Below are 18,141 nucleotides of genomic sequence, written 5' to 3'. Positions count from 1 at the left end.
CCCCTTCACAACCTATAAATACTTCGATTTTGCTACTCATTCTTCCACACCTTTCTCCAAAACTCTTTGCAATTCTCTCCTAGCTTTTATCCTTTTACTCCCTACTTCCTGACCACCTTAGTGAGGCCCTGCGGCATCAAAGTGACAGTGATTAGAAGGTATCGGGTCAGAGTTCTTCTCACAAGGATTTTGTATATATAATGAACGTTGAAATCTGATTTATAACGAAAACGTTTGACTCGTCGAAGTTTTGCGACAAAACCAGCATAGCGTCGCATATCGTCAAAAGTGAATTTTTTATAAACTATTTTTTTGCTTTAGCAATCTAAACGAAGGTCATAGTATATGTTAAACCAATAATGTACATAAAAATAATGTCTAAATCTGACTTAGTTTGAGGAAGTTATGATATTTCTAAGATTTAGCATAGTAGTGCACAACCTGGAAATCAAATTTTAGATCGATCGATTTTTAACGGATTTTAAACTGTCTAAATCTGTTAAAATATAACTTTAAAAATAAAGTCAAACTTAGCTAACAGAGTCTAAACGAAATATGTAGATCCCATTGATACCTATGTCTGGATATAAAGAACGTCAAAAACGGAGCTCGTATCCGAAAGTTACGGAATTTAGAAGATAATTAGTTTTTGGAGTGATCTATGAGTGACACGTGGCGCGATCTGAGCCACTGCTTCCTCCCCACACCTTTCCACCAGATGGTGACACATGGCATGAGTACGCCCAACGTACCTATCTAGTACGCCCATCATATAGCCTTCAGACAGGCTATAAATAGAGGCGTAAATCAATTGTTTTTCTAACATTTTTCTCACACTTCTCTTCCAAACCCTCTAGGTTTTTCCCTAGCACCTCCTAGGTGTTAGAAGCAAGTCCCAGAGCGTCGGGAAGCCCTGATAAGAAGAGCTTTCGGCTTAGAAGTTTTGCTCGTGCAAAGCCCAGTTCCTCGCTAAACTCCCCTGTAAGTGAGTTATGCTTACCCTACTTTAAGGATAACTTATGTTTAAGTTCATTATCGTTATTATGAACCTATGAACAAGATTTATCAGTGATTCCAATTCATTATACTGATTAATCTACTTACAAGGATGATGTCTAGGTTGTGATTTAGTGAGGTGCTTAAAGTGAGATTTCCAAACAGTATACTTCGTATACCAAACGGACCCTACATTCGATAAGATCCTACCTGGTTTTTCCTTACTTGATAGATCATGAAAGTAGACTTTGAGTTAATGATGAATCTAGACTAATAATTTGTCGCAATAAATATTAGACTAAAACTTAGCGATAATAATGCTAGGTTTTTTCAAAGGAAAAGACGATTGTTAGAAGCGAAGCGCTGCCTGAATTTCGAGTCATCACTTTAACAAGTGAGTGCATAGTCCCTTTCATAAACCTGATTTTAATACAAGTATTAATTAAAGTATTATATATATGTTATGTGTGAAATATTTGATATTGCCTGAAATATGTGTTAAGAGCATATCTGATGATCTATGATGATTTAGGATACAGAGTAAACCTAAATTAATTAAGAGGAATATTGGGTAGTATCTTCTTACAAGCACGAGTGAGATATACACAAAGGGTAGAACTTTAAAATTTGTCATTAATCTGAGAGCATGGATTAGACAGCCATTCGTCCTTAGTCCGAGAGTATGTAGAGGGCATAGTCATTTATCATTAATCCAAGAGCATGGATTAGACATAGTCATTCCGAGAGTAAGGAGTGGACATAGTCCTTTGTCATTAATCTGAGAGCATGGAGTAGACATACCTAATCTGGAAGTATGGATTAGGTAAAGTTATTAATTTTAGATCTGAGAGTACGAATCCTGTCGTTGTGAGGATCGACGGGGTGTGGTAAAATTTCTTATATGAGGTGAAATTGTATATATTATGAGTTCTAATATATATATATATATATATATATATATATATATATATATATATATAACATTACAGGATTGAAATCCCTATGTAATCACCAAGTTTCCTAACCTGACCCACTCAGTTTATTTGTATCACAGGTGTCCATATGAAGCTACATTACATTAAAAGATTAACAGAGATGTAGATCATTAGTATAAATGAATGTAAGGTCTGTTTATGTTTATGTTTATATATTGACGATGACATCCCAATGTTTTAATATAAAATACATTCCTTCATAAATGTTTTAATAATACTTTATCATGTTTTCTGGGAACAAATTCCACAATATTATTCTTTAAAATGGATACTCTAATTTTTAAATAAGTGTAAATAAAATTTTTAAAATGACCGTGAATCTGGGGATATCACAGTTCTGCCCACATAATCCCAGTTTCGTTAGAAACTCTCTGTAAGTTAGGTTACACTTACTGTGTTTTAAGTGTAACTTGTATTTATATTCATAGTTTTTGTTATGAATATGAAAATAAAGATTTGTCAGTAATCCCAGTAATAATACTGATTAATCTACTTACGGGAGAGGTGTCTAGAATGGTCACGTTGGCTTGGTTGTTGGATTTTAGAAAAGCAATATGTCGAAATGATCCTGCCTCCCAATTGTCTTGTCTGGCTGATCCTTATTTGATAGAGCTATCAGTATTCATTGGGATCAGTAATGGGTCTAGCATACTTGCCCTAAGGACTAATAAACTCTAGTATTATAGGTTAATATTTGTTAGACGCATACTCACCAATTGGATTACCTGGATAGATGTTAACCATTTGAGAAACTGTCAAGGTGAGTTCTTCTCACTATATTGTATACTCCATTATGTATCCTCTGTATGTTAAGATATAGTTACCCTATAGTATGCACTTAGGCAATTAGACTAGGATACTTAATTTTTTGTTATGTGGACTGTTGCTATATGTTGATATGCATATATGGAATTGACGGCGGACTAGCCTAGTACTAAAGGACAATAGACACGGGTGGACTAGCTTTATGTTAAAGGCCAATGGAAAGCGAGCCAACCATATGTTGAAAGCTATATAGGGCATACCAGTTATATGTTGAAGGCTAGGGTGCAGACCAACTATAAGTTGAAGGCCAATACGTGTATGCATTATATATATATATATATATATATATATATATGTGTGTGTGTGTGTGTGTGTGTGTGTGTGTGTGTTGTGATATGTGGTATTTTGAGGGAATTCACTAAGCCTCAACTTACTATTGTTCAATAACTGCTTTTTAGGTTGTTCTTCGGATCGAGGAAAGGCTCTTGCATGACTGTACTTACATCTAAGGAAATAAATAATAATTTAAGACTTCCGTTAAGACTCTCTTTTATAATTAAATATGTAATATAACGTGTGTATGACTTATATTCGTATAAATAAAAATGAAAAATTTTCCTTGAAAAATCAGGACGTTACAATATCCAGACCTTATGAATCTCCTAAGCTTCTGATTATATCTACTAACCTGCAACAATTTATCAACAAGTGGGTTAGGCTAATGGGATCCTAATGAGTATGATCCCATGGTTAGACATTATGGAAGGTGCGTGAATGAACATTGTGGTTCATGCACTAATGTACAAACTCAAAGAAACAAAATCAACATCAAAAGTCAACTTAGGGTAAAATAGCATATCAGTCAAAGTACATTGTTATTTATGACAAATCCTATAAAACTTCACAAGTGAATAAGAAATATGAGGTGAATGTACCTCAAGTAAAAGCTTCTCAATAACCAAAATCCAAACAAGATCGTATAGAACCATATTATACTCATATGACTTACAAAACACTTAGAAACGATAGTCTGATAAATAAATAAGTGTACAAAAATTGACACTTTTCCATATATATATATATATATATATATATATATATATATATATATATATATATATATATATATATATATATATATATATTTAGGAAGAAACAATCCAAAATGGAATATGCAATGCATGCAACTATCCTAACTCATGTCAATCTCAAAGTCCAACTTACAAAAATCATCGGATGTGAAGAACTCATGACAAACAACCAACTTTTGTACTCACATTCGACAACAAAATAATGATGCCCGGGTGTAAATAACACACGGCATATGAAATTGTCAAGTCCTCCTTGCACCCACAAACAAGGCACTAGGGGCCATCCAACCTAAGCTACATGAGGGGTAGCGAGCCTCTACTTATTCACGTGGGGATTATCTTGAAATTTGCTCACAAACAAACAACAAGCAATAACAACTGTCTATTTAGGTACCGGGGACCACAAAGTCACACCCATCCTAGCATGATATGGATGTATGCAACAAGTAGAATGCCAAAGATCTCTTTTCTCAAAATAATCATTTTAGCTTTATATCAATCAAAAGCATTTCTGAAAAATATAATTTCATGAATGCACAAATAATCCTCATACGGGAAACTAGCAATCAAATATATGTTAAATAGTTTCAAAACACAAAACCAATAATATGGGATGTATGCTCCCAGTAACTTACAATATAATAGAAAGGGCAATTGTACCCATAATAATAAAGAGTAAGTTTTAACCCCCCCCCCCCCCCTCCCCATCTCCACCCCCATCCCTATCCCCCACATATAAATCAATTTCTCAAAAACATGTCCTTAATTCAAAAGGCATCCCTAAATAATAAACTATCATAATGAGAAAACAAAATAAATATTTTCAAATAATATACATAAGTATAACATAACACAAAAAGGGAAAACACAAGTAGAATACACATTTTGGGGACTAGTGTTCCAAGGTACGTGCACTTACCTTAAGTCCTAAGCTTGCAACACCAAGCTCCTTCTTTACTTGAACTATGTTACTTCAAGCTCCAAACTTCCAAATCAATCACGTAATATAATTACAAGGTGTCAAATAACTAAAATACCCTTCCATGGGTCAACTTAACATTCTAAGCTCAAAATATATAAGATGTCCTAATGTTGATCATAGAAGAAAAAGGGAACATAATGAATGAACCAGGCCAGAAACACAAGCATAACACAAAGCTAAAAACGAGGCAAGACAATAATCGCATCGTGGCCAGCTATGGTTGCACCACGACTAGAATAGATGCATAATTCTAGTTTTTTTGTTTCTCATTTAGCCATCCTACTTTCAATTAAACTCCAAAACAATTCAGACGGCTCAAAGACGTCAAAAATAATTTATAACACTTCAGAAGAACAAAAGAAGGATCATCTATGGTTTATTTCCTTAGATTAAACATTAAACATCTACATATTATGAAAATCACATTTAATGAAAACTCAACCTTCAAAAGTGAATGAAATTCTTCACAAGACCAATTGATTTGATTCTACATATACCAAAACATAGCAAAACCATTTTTATGAGGAAATGGTAATATGAAAGCTTTAAACTTGAAATATAACTTAATACCAAAACACATCATTTCAATGAACATTTACAATTCATTTGAATACTAATTGTGACACCAAATAAGCATATTACTTCCTGGTTCCTCAAAGAATGTTTGAATACCAAAAGTAGACAAGAGGTTTCCTTGTGGGGATTCAAGCTTGGAACATAGTTCCATAATCAAAAAAGTTGAAATCCCCAAATTTGAAGTGAGGTTTTACTCTAAACTTTATAACCTCACCATGAGACAAGGATTTTCACATGGATCATAGATTGGAATGGAATACATAATCTAAGCATAACATCAAAATCATATCATTGTTTGAAACCATGGAAATTGATCTAAAACACTTAGGGTTTGAAAATACCCAAACCATCACATGGAAATTAAACTTGAATCAACACTAGAAATCTCACCATTAGGAATGAATTAACAAACGGTTCATGGATTTTGAAGAACATAAGAAATCTAATCACAAATACAAGCTCATATCATCGCTTGGAATCAATAATTTGAATAAGAGAACTCTATAATGAAAATACCCAAATTATCACCATTTGAACGGAAACATGATTCAAAGATCATGGAATCTCACCACGAGCCAAAGGGTTGACAAATGGATAATTGATCGAAAGGAAACGTACCATCTAACCATAAGCTTAAGCTCATATCATTGCGTGAAGCTTAAAATTTGGATTTGAAGATATAGGTTTTTGGAAACCCATTAAATCACATCCAAATACACAAATGTCCTAACTATTTGTTATTTGGAGTTTGTAGATAGATCAAGGAGTTAAACCTCATCAACACTTTCACATTAACAACCCAATTTAAGCATGAATTCATATTTCAATATTGATGGTAAATAAAGCTCATCAAAACATCTCCAATCTCACAAATCTTATAATCATTAACAACAATAATCTTATAAGAACATCATAAATGAAGTATGAAATTCGGATTTGTGCAAACACACAAACCCTAAGTCAAATTTAGGGAAGAAATAAGAAGAATTCTACCTTTCAAGAAAGATGATGATGATGATTAAGCAAGGTTTCACCCAAGGAATTCAAGCTTCAAACACCAAAGGATTTTTTTTTAGGAAAAGTCGAGTTTAATGGGGGAAAATCGTTGGAAATCGAATGGAGGAGAAATGGTTAAAGAATGAGGAAAGCTTTAAAAAATGAAGCTTATAATCTGTTCAGCATAAGAAGCACGGAGTGTAAATCTAGGGGCGTGGTGCGTCCCCTAAGTTTGACCAAGTTGACAAATTTGGTCCCTCATTCAAAAATCTTTTCACAACTGGTCCATATGCTCACTTAATGCTCATATTAGCCCAAAAGTGGTCCTTAATTATCTTAACTTGTACAAAATTAATCAAATATGATTATTTGGACGAACTCTCTGGTCAATCACAAGCTTCCCCAACTTGTCACTTTTAGCCCTTAACCTTTAAAAGTTTTCGTTTGACACCCAAACTCTATCAAAACTTACTTATGGATTAGCAATAAGTTTTATTATGGTTATTAATCAAAACCATTTACTTTCATTTATTTATTTATTTCATTTCAGTTTATTTTACTTTAAATTAAAGAAGCATTTTTATTTTTACCAAAAAGCCTAAAACTTGACGTTACACCAATACTGGCGAAGCAGTTTCATAATTTGAGTATCCTAAGGTCGTAGGTTGTTTAATGTATTCAATAACCAAAACAAGGCATGATATTTAATTTGTTGTAGGAAAGCTAAGTATGTTTATTTGCAATCCTAGTACTCATCACTGACAAGCAGTAAGGCGGGTATTTAATTGTCTTAAGAAAACCATGGATTATGGTTTAACTTATGTAGGGTTTCCTTCTCTCATAAAAGGTTATTTAGATGCTAGTTTGATTACAAACATTAATGATCACTCTTCTACTAGTTGTTGGGTTTTTCTTTATGGAAGAGGTTCCATTTCTTGGGCATCTAAGAAACAAACATTCATCACCAATTCAATTATGGAATTCAAATTTGTAGCCCTTCCATCTACCGGTAAGGAAGCAATATGGTTAAGGAATTTAATCTATGATATTTCTTTGTGGCCAAAGCCTATATCACCCATTTCTATACATTGTAACATTGTTGCCACTTTGACAAAGGCCTATAGTCAAGTTTATAATGGAAATTCATGACATTTAGGTGTTAGGAGCATTATGGTATATAAGCTTATAACTCATGGAATCATTTATGTTGAATGTGTTCGATCTCAACAGTAGTTAGTTGATCACTTGACAAATGGGTTACCTAGAGACTTGGTAGCAAAGTCTATGTGATATATATATATATATATATATATATATATATATATATATATATATATGGGTTTAAGGCCAACTTAATAAATCTATGGTTGAGATACATAATTCCTTTCAAATACAATTTTGGAAGTTGAATTCAATGTGGAAAGCTTGCTTATAGAGACTAGAGCACATTTGTTTTACAACATCCTAAGGTATATGCTTAAACTTGTAGAGCTAAGGTAGGTTGAATTAATTTCTTAATAGTTCTTTTGAAAAAAGTTCATTATAGGTGCAAGATTTAGAAGAACTATCTATATGAGTGTGAAGTGTTTCCGCTTCGGAAAGCTAAGGTTAATCTTCTATGCATTATGTATAACTTATTTGTATAATATCTTTAATTACTCAAATGATTTGAAGGCTCCAATTCTTTCTATGTTTATTATACTAATATGAAAATTCCATCTTACAGACATTTTCATTTATGAATGAGTTTGGTTTTGTGTTTGCCTTTTAGTTAATTGAGGATTACACTAAAATAAGGATGAATGTTGGTGATTTTAATGGTATCAATATACTTTAGTGTAATTATTATTCTATCGATAAATGTTCAGTTCAATTTACTTTTTGAGATTGGAGGTGTGGGCTGTACACTCGGATTGATAAATATGAACTCGGGAATATGGGGGTCCAGGAGCAGCACCCATAGGGAAAGGGTTCCAAGAGGAAGCAACCTTGGAAAGGTCGAAGGGTAGCGCCTTTAGCAGGAGTTCTGCTAGGAAGAATGATGTTGTCCTAAGGATTTTCCTAGAAAAGTATTTTCCCACAAAAACCCTTATATTACACTATTATTAATTGGCCCTAGTTTTTCTCCTTGTAACTGCCATCAACCGCCATCTTTTATGTATTTAGGGAAGATTAATATTGTAGATAAAATAGACCGTAAAAGATTGCATCGTTGCTCTGCATAAGTTTGTCTCTAAAAAACACAAATCACAACAAGGTATTATGCTTTTTTAATTCCGATTAGGCGTGTAATCAGGATTGCAGTTCTTGGATCATCCCACTTTTGAATTCGTGTACCCCGTGCAGTTAGGAAGAATTATAAATTTTGAAAAGTGATACAAACACGATCCTTAAAATATCTAAGTCTAGTGTTATTCAAAATCCTTAAAACTAACAAATCACAATATTTGATGATTTTTTTTATGAATTTATGGATAATTTAGTGACAAAAGTGGGCATTTCGATTACCTTTTAAAAGTCTGTCGTTAACATATTGCTAGCATTTAAAAAAACTATTTAGTCAAACTTAATGATAGGTAAACTACAAATTTTTTAATTTCAAACAAATATTATTCTTCTGGGAATGAATTAACGATTGATATGAAATGATATTAAATTGCATCGTTCATTCGATGAGGATATTGTCAAATTTTATAAGCGATTAGTGATGTGTGGTTTTATATACTAAATATTAATCAAAGTTTTAAATTTATAAAATTGGTTTTATCTCAACTTAACACTAACATACATTAGGCAGTGTATCTAATCGTGTAGCAATATAGTTATGGCAAGACCAGATATCAAACATAAGGAGAACAAGTATGATTTGATTTAGATAAATAAAACAATTAATTAAAAGAGAAATAGAAAAGTAAATCGAGGTGTGTGGTTGTTTAAACTAAATCAAACATGATTTATAAAGTAAACGAAAGTAGAGAACTTGATTAAAATAATTATTTTAGATTCTGAATCCCCCTGTTTTCTGGATGATTTATTAGAAGTACAATGGATTTAACATTGTTAATTATTGATTCTATAGTGATAATGTATATGGAACCAATTAACTAATATTATTAATTACAAAGTAACTAACACAATGATCATGCAATTAGCTAACTAAATAGTCAATTAAAATGTTCGAATTATGAAACATTTTGTAACATCCCAAAATTATAGAAATTTAAAATTTCAAACACAACCATTATCCATAATTGTTTACAAGAAAAACCATTGTTTCAAAATCATATCAAAGTGTCCCGAAAGTCAATATCATGTAAATAGGAAGATGTGCACGATCATGCATTCGCTTTCCCACAATCCTCTGAAATACCTGAAACAATAAACTGAAATTGTAAGCCAAATCTAGTAAGTTCTCCCAAAAGTAATATCACACAACATAACAAACAAAAGCATGCAAATATGAGCCTTCAGTCTGACTGGACCGCCCCGCAGGGCCTACAACTTATCTGGGCCGCTCTACGGGCCTTCGGCCTAACTAGACCGCCTCGTAGGGCCTACAACCTATCCGGATCCCCCCGGGTGTCTTGGCCTTCAACAAAAAGCAGGACTGCCTTAATCCAACCACAATATGTCGACATATGTAACAGATAAACATAAACACGGATACATCAAATATAGATAATCTTATAGATATACTAATCAGTCATATACTAGCATAACACTATCCTATAACCAAGATACATAATCTAGTGGCCCAACATTGGTGCCTTCGACCCACGAGTATAGTGAGGAAAACTCACCTCTCAGTCCGACGAGTAGCAGAAAACTACACAACACCGAGTACAACTCCAACACCGACTCTACCGATCACCTCCTGGAGGTTGCTAGATAGATGAGGATTCTAGATCGAAAGCTTCTTTAAGCTTCCAAGGTGATTCTACTTCCTTCCTTCTCCTTCAAGGTTACCAAAATTCACACCAAAGGTCAAGAATGCTCAAATAAGAGATTAGGGTTTGCTAAGGTCGAGTAAAGTGGTGGAGGCTGATGTGAGAAGAGACTTGGAGGCCATAAAGATGTTTAAATAAGGTCCAAACCTTAAAAATTAGGGTTCGGGATCCTTCCACATACGCCCAGTGTACAATATGTACGTCCAGTGTATGATATGTACGCCCAACGAACGTGTCCCACGCCCATTATTTACAAAAATGCCACTATGGGTAATTTTGCAACAGTTTTCATACACAAGGGCTAAATTGCAATAATCTTCATACTTAGGGTTAAAATTTGGAATTACCTCAACATCAGGATGTTATGCATTTGATCTATTGATTAATCTCAATGGTCATGAAAATCAATCTAAGCATAGAATGGTCATATAATGCTCTCTTACACAATAAAGTTCATGATTATATTACCTAGCCCTAGGATTTGGTCTAAGACTAGTCCTAATAGTTTATTGTCATAAAGTAATTAAGATATAAGTTAATATAATCAGATTGATCCTATAGACTGTATGCAATTTAGTTTTAGGTAAAAAAAATACATAAGGAATTACAACCAAACAAACATAATAAATTAACAATACACTTTATAAATCCAAACTGACAAATCAAACCATGTTATTAGGGATTCATCTACATCTAAGTGGAAGCAAAGGGTATTACCTCATAATCATGACTAGAAAACATAAAATAATCATAAAGTTGTTGTTAAACATGACACTAAAGCAAACCAAATGATTAGTCGATGATTCAACACTTTGATCTTCAAGACGATACTCCAATCATGTTCTTCAGCTTCAAATTCTCTTTTGATCTCTGATTTTCGTAATACAACTTGTTTCCCAAGCTTGCACCCTTTTGGAATGGAAAAAGATATTTATTTATAGGAGTTTAAAATACACCAATGTCACGTTGCGAATGTATATATGTCGCATCGCGGTTTGTGATGTTTTTGTGTTTGTCTCAAACTTCTCACCTTAGTCACGGTGCGTACATGTCTGTGTCACGTCGTGTTTTCTTGATTTTTGGCAAGTTTTGATCTTTATTCATACCAATTCCATTCTTGTCCCAAACCTTTCCTTTTGCTCATCAACTATGAATTTTCATGTATTTATCCAATTCAAAACATATTAAATATCATTTATCTTTAAATATAGCATTTATGTCTAACAACATTAAGATAATGAACTAAAATAAATGTGTAAATAAGGTTATATCTATTAGCATATATATACAATCCATTAATCTGTCGTATTTCTGTTAAAAATCAGTAATTTTCGGTCGCCAATAATAATGAAAAATATTCATTACTAAATTTGGTGTTAACTTTTCCAATAGTGAGAATAAGGATGTCATATCATGAGTGTTGAAGGAGGTGAACGAACGTTTTTGTGAGGTTGAAGTGCAGCTTTTGAGGTTGAGTTTTTAAAATTAGAGCACTCCATAATAGGAGTTTATTTTAATATTTAAATTAAAAAAAATGGAAAAGTTATATTTAGAGATTGTTTGATTCAAAGATTTTTGGCTAAGATTGTTCATTAACAAGCGACAGCTAAAAGTTTTTTCATTTTTTTTTTTTGTATACGATATATATATATATATATATATATATATATATATATATATATATATATATATATATATATATATATATATATATATATATATATATATTAAAGTTATGAAACTTATGAACAGTGAAATTGTTATTTGTTTGTCAGTTTTAGACCCTATATTTACGTTCATCGTTTCTCCTTAACTTTAAGTCAATATGTTTTTCTGCGCCCCTACTTTGATTCATTGTATCTTCGTATTCTTTTTTTTAATCCATATTTTTTTAAGTTCCTTCTCTTTCTTGCTTACTCATGGACTTTTCCTCTTTCGTGGTTGATGTTTACACATTCCACGTGTATTGTTGCCGTTTATTGTTTTCCGCTTTCCCGTTTCCTTTTTTCTTTTTCTTTTCTATTCCTTTTTACTTCCTCCTCTGCTCCCGATTTTCCTCCTCTGCTCTCCATTTCCGCGTCCTTTGATCTCTCAGTTGCAGGTAATTTTCTTCTGCTCTTCTTCGCTTTTTGTCTTTGCTACGTTGGCCTCTGCTGTCGTAATTTTCTTTCTTTTGTTGCCGTTGTGTCCTCCGGTTATTTTCTGATGGTTGTTCCGCTAAAGCGGACAGCTTACGACGCTGCTTCATCTTCTGTTGTTGTTCCTGTAACTTGTCGGCGCAGGTCCCGTCGTTTTGAAGGCTTTTTTGTTCTTCCCCAATGTGGTGATTGTACGTGGGTTTGTGAGCGTTTAAGAGTTTGAATTTAAGGTATGAAAAGCTTCTTTAGTTGCAATTTCTGAATGGATTTGATTTCCTTTCCATTTTCAGTTTTAAAAACTAACAATATGGTCAAAATACAGAGCAATTAGTGGTTGCATTATTAGGCCAGCACGATTGAAATAGATGCGTCACTTTGTTTACACATCACCCAAGGAACAACTATAATTCTTTAACCGTATTCAAAAGTGGTGAATCGAATTTGGTATATTATATGTTTCATTCAACAGTAGGCCATGTATAATAAGCAGTTATGATGCAGTTGCTAAGTGATAAAGAAGAAAGCAAATAAACAAAGACCTGGAAGTTTTCAAACATTCGATGAAAACTTAGGTAAAAATAAATTTATTTTGATTTTCTTGAGTTATGTAATTTTTCTGTATGTTTCAAATGATGTTGGGAAACTATTCAACACTTGTACTGTGTTTGAGTTGTGTTGGTGATGGTGTTCCTGGTAAGAAAATAGAACATGATGCGTAGGCGAGTTTGAAATGGATTCATGTTTGTAATATTTTTGTTTCCACAAAACAATAGGATCTTTTTATTTTAATTTTTCATCATTATTTCACTTAATTGTCTATATGCAGGATAAAGGATTGGTATTTTTGTTTCCATAAAACAATAGGACCTTTTTATTTTATTTTTTCATCATTATTTCACTTAATTGTCTATATGCAGGATAAAGGATTGGTATTTGAGTATCAACCAAAATATAATAGTGCAAGGGTTGTTTATAGAGAAAGAAAGAAGTATGATGATGGAATTGATTGGAATTTGTTTGTTGTTCCATCTGCTGGATCTCTTAAGGCAATTTCATATCTCTTTTTCCTTTTTTCTTTATTCTTGATATAATTATTATTTTGAATCATTGTATAGAGCTAACTATTTCCTTCATCTGATACAGGAAGAATTGAAATGGACAGCATGGAAAAGATTCTTAGCACTTGAGAAGTAAGAAAAAAAATGTTTTTCATAATTTATATAAGTTTATGCAAATAACTAACATGACTTATGTGTAATCAGGGAGAATCCTCAAAGGATAGACACCGTTTCTGCTAACAATTGCATTTCATTTACTTATGGTTTGATTATGCCACATGGCAGGTATGCCTTTTTGAGATTTGGTCATCCTTACTTTCATTATTCCATATCTCTCATAAAAATGGTCTTTTTTTTTGTTCTAATCGACTCCAACCTATCTAACTCGTTTCATAGCTGTTGGGAACATTCTTCATGTTGTATGGTATTCGACCAATACTGATAGGGCCAAGGAATTTAGAAGTGACAACTTTATTGGTAACGTATTTTCTTTTGTGGTAACTTATGTATTATATAGGGCTCACTTTTTGGTTAGACTCTAACCAATCAACCTTGCAACCGAGTTTAAAATTAACAATTAGTTAATTATTTAAATGAAAAATATTTAATATAACAAAGTTATATAAGTTCATGGATACTTACATGATGAAATTAGTAATCAGTGTCTATCAAATGTTTTTACAATGAGTTTTTTTAATCCTAATTAATAATAGTTGTTTTAAATTTTTGTTTTTTAAGTTTTTGATAATAACATGATTACAAATGAATATATTCTTACATTTATGCTATTTGGAGAGAACTGAAGACATAGATACTCCTACAACAGTGATAAATATCGACAAAAATACCCCTGGCTTATTTTTTTGATGCTTTGTCTTCTGTAATTTTATAGCGATGTGTTTGGTTTTCTTTATATTTTGTTTGTAACTTTTTGCTGGTGAATGGATGATTTTGGATATGTGAAACTTTGTAGTTTATGTTGTTGATTATTGGCATGATATTTCCATGAGAATTGTACATATGATATTGGAAATATGTTTGCTTTTTTTGTAAATGAAAAAGAAAAGTACATTGCTATTATGTGACTTTTTAATGTTTGTCATACATAACCGATAAACAAAAGACTAAAACTATGGTCTTAACTAAACCCTGCTTAGCGGGGTTTCACAGTTGGTGATTGTTTTTTTTACAGCAAAGGTTGACGTCGTTGACTGGTGCTCCGACTCATCAACCCCACCTCCTTCGTATCAAATTGGTCGCTCCATTTCAATCATTAGGTTTGTTTGATTATTTTTATAATTTCTTTGGGGGCTGAAATTGAAGTCGTTGCAGGCTTCAGGAGAGATAAGCGAGATGTAAGGAGGATAAAAGGGAGTTGAACCACACTCCAGGTATGAATTGTTCCCAAAATTCTCCCCTCTGCAGATACTCAAATAATGTTTGATATCAATTGATCTTCCTTCAACTCAACTATTTCTTCTTCCTACTACTATCTGAATCTTCCTCTATGTTGATATTGATTTATTTTATTTTCTATTCTTAGTTGATTATCAGTGAGTAAGTTATTGGTGTTTTAAGTAAAGAAAGCTGAAATCGGGTGTTTTTGTTCATTTTAGGTCAAATTTATGGAGCAAAAGCTTGAAGTTCATCAAAGGGGGTTAGTTCATTTAACTTTTCCTCTTTTTTTTGTTTACATGTTGTCTTTTTCCATTCAAAGATCCTGTTAGTAATAGTTGAAATCTGGAGTCTATTGGAAGCTATGAAAACCGTTGGTAGGTAGTACAGGTGACATAATAGTATGAGAAATAAGTATAGTTTCGACTACCATTCTACAAACCACTATGTTACGTAATGATAGCTATTTATTCTTTTTAAATATAAAACATATACTTTATATATTAACGGTTTAGTAATATATAAAATGTTTTTATCCATTCAATTTCTTACTTTAGTGAGTTCTTAATGTATTTTTCTTAACTATATTTAAAATTTTTCCAACTACCTGCTAGAGTTAAGCGTCTGTTTCAGATACAAACCTTAGAATTAGTTTCAGCTATGTAGTTAAGATTTATAGCTTGATGTAATTACACCATGCTTGATGTAAAGAGTGCTCAAAATGTTAGTAATTACAAGAGAGTGAAAGAAACATGTGCTTGACGAAGAGAAAGGAAGATAGTTTTTATGTTGTTTTTTTTGTGAAATTGAATAGGGTCTCTTGGTTACTGAACCAAAGAAAAAAAGTAAAGAAAAAATATTTTTGATTCAAATGCTGATCCTTCACTCCCAACCTTCTCTTATTGACGAATCAAAAGAAACCAAAGTCGGAAGGGTCAAAGGAAGTAGTTTTTAGAAAATGGGATTTAATTTTTTCTTTTGCTTCTTCCAATTAAGTGATTTATTTGGATGGGTGTCTAGGGTAGTGAATCCCTTGGGATGACAGAGGGAAACTGATGGAATCGGCAAGAAATTGTTTTTACAGGGACAGTCTCAATAAGCGATGGTAAATTCTTGGTTTTTAAACATAATGTGCAGTTTAAAGCATCTGTTTTAATTCTTGATTTTAACGGATGCCCAATTTCTTTTTCCGTTTATAGGCTTACAACTAACTTGACATCATTCCATATTTGGAATTGGTGCAGGTTTTTCTTCAAAATCAGGAACTTGTATTATGCTATCAAAGGGCAATTTGGTCAATCTTTGTTCAACCTTAAAAGTTGCAAGTTATTACATAGTTTTGTGATGGTGAAAGGCCGAACTTGGAATAAAAAAGAAAAAAGAAAAAGGGAAACAACAAGAAAAGTAAAAGGTTTTTAAACAGTTTTAGATAGGTTTGGTTAAGGCTCCAAAGGCATTTTTCTTTCTTTTTTACCATTTTGTTGACTGCGAAATTGATCTGCATAATAAGGAGACTCCTTAAGTTTTTTCCAAGTTTATCATTGGACTGTTCATTTCTCTCAATTATCATTTAATGGATCAAGGGCATTTTCATCAAACAACTATTTTTCTGCTTACTGTTGTTTTTCACTTTTGGCTAACTAGCAATTGGTTTGAAGTTAACGTTTTTTAAAGTCCTACCTAATGCATTCAGATGCAAACCATATACCTATACCTATTTGTCTTTTCTTTTCTTTTTTCATGTCTCAATTAACGTTTTTAAATGGTATATAAAGGTTGTTGAGAATGTTAGATCAATTAGTCCTAATTGGCAAAACATGTCCTTTTCCCTTTGTGGTGAGAAAATTCTCCTTTAAATTGTGGAATACATTTATTATTATTATTGAATTTGAAATAATGTAATATGACAACATTTTCTCTCCCCTTTTGTTGCTTTCTTTGTTTGTAATTCAGTGTTGTTGTTGTTGTTGTTTTTTTTTTTAAAATTGTCTGGTTTGGTTGAATGGAATTGTTCATTTTATTACAGAATGGAATGTAAAATTGCAAAACAGTATATTTTTAACTGTGTAATTTTTAATGACAATTTTGTTAAAATAAAAGTAATAAAGATAATTGATTGGCCAAGTTGCACCACATATAAAGAACACTTCACAATGATGTTTAATGCAGTAATTGTATTTATTTTCTTTTGGTTAATGACATATTTTTTGTGTAGGGTTAAGGAGAGGTTGGAAGTATAGTTTTTTTTTTATGTTTTTCATTACTATTTGTGTATGCTATATCTTTGATATGATATGGTTTTAATCTGCAGTTGACAGAAACGTGATAATCAAGCTAATGAATATTAAACGTAGAATCATTTAACTATAACAAAAAACCAATATTGAAGGATTTCGGAAAAACAACATTGAAGGCTTTCGACCCCCGCAAAGCGGGGGGTCACTTTTCTAGTCTAGTTAATAATAAAAACCAAAATGAAAAAGTTTTTCTATTACGAGAGATGCAATAAATTTTTGAATTTTAAGTTTTTTTATAAAAAAAATCATGTAAAAAACTTCTATATATTTTAACGTGGATTCTTTAAACTATGTAATGAAATGATTTTTATGCTTAATGCTCATGTTTTTACAAATGTGTTTTATGAGTCTTTTTATGAAAAAAAAAATAATTTGATTAATATCTAAAGACTTTTAAGGAGATTTATATCAATCAGAATTAGATGTTTGTTTTTTCTGAGGCAAAATGTCTGCAGTTTGCGGACCATATCTGTAGACCTCTGCGGTAGAAGAGGTGGACCAAACTTCTGCAGTCTGAAAAAAGAAGACTGTTTGTTTTTTTAATATCTGCGGGCTACTAAAATAAATTGAAATATAAATAAACTGATTTTTTTAAACATCAAAGTGATTTTTTAATATTTTTTTGACTTTGTTATAAATAATTAACGAATCTAGATCAACTTTTATGTATTATTGTATATAAAAAATAAAAACAAAAATGGTATGAATTAACGTATATATTTGATAAAAACCAACAACTTTGGTTGCAAAGTTATAACTAAACATTATAATTAGTGATTAAAGAATTTGATATAAATGGACTGAAATAAATTTCGATTTTTTTCAATTAAATCTATTAAAAACGTACCATAAATATTTTCTAGAGAAATTGATGATATTGTATTAAATAATATTTTATCAAATTT

General features: G+C 31.9%; 2 long non-coding RNA genes across 6 annotated transcripts; both read left to right on the top strand.

Annotated features, from left to right (window-relative positions):
* The first annotated feature begins 12,225 nt into the window (after positions 1 to 12,225).
* On the top strand, positions 12,226 to 13,533 carry LOC111921285 (uncharacterized). Of its 2 annotated transcripts, none has more exons than XR_002860138.3 (3): positions 12,226 to 12,716; positions 12,809 to 13,058; positions 13,404 to 13,533. It is a non-coding gene; the product is annotated as an uncharacterized LOC111921285 (long non-coding RNA). The 2 variants fall into 2 exon arrangements; XR_006187284.2 differs by lacking the exon at positions 13,404 to 13,533 and adding an exon at positions 13,313 to 13,330.
* Positions 13,534 to 13,627: 94 nt separating this feature from the next.
* On the top strand, positions 13,628 to 17,761 carry LOC111921284 (uncharacterized). Of its 4 annotated transcripts, XR_006187283.2 has the most exons (7): positions 13,628 to 13,676; positions 13,749 to 13,829; positions 13,941 to 14,021; positions 14,737 to 14,935; positions 15,161 to 15,201; positions 15,960 to 16,044; positions 16,184 to 17,761. It is a non-coding gene; the product is annotated as an uncharacterized LOC111921284 (long non-coding RNA). The 4 variants fall into 4 exon arrangements; XR_006187281.2 differs by having other exon boundaries at positions 13,941 to 14,935; XR_006187282.2 differs by having other exon boundaries at positions 13,749 to 14,021.
* The last annotated feature ends 380 nt before the right edge of the window (positions 17,762 to 18,141 follow it).

This window comes from Lactuca sativa, chromosome 9 (assembly GCF_002870075.4).
Source record: "Lactuca sativa cultivar Salinas chromosome 9, Lsat_Salinas_v11, whole genome shotgun sequence".
NCBI classification, from domain to species: domain Eukaryota; kingdom Viridiplantae; phylum Streptophyta; class Magnoliopsida; order Asterales; family Asteraceae; genus Lactuca; species Lactuca sativa.
Note: the sequence above shows the minus strand (reverse complement) of the source record. Positions and strands in the feature narration are given on the sequence as shown.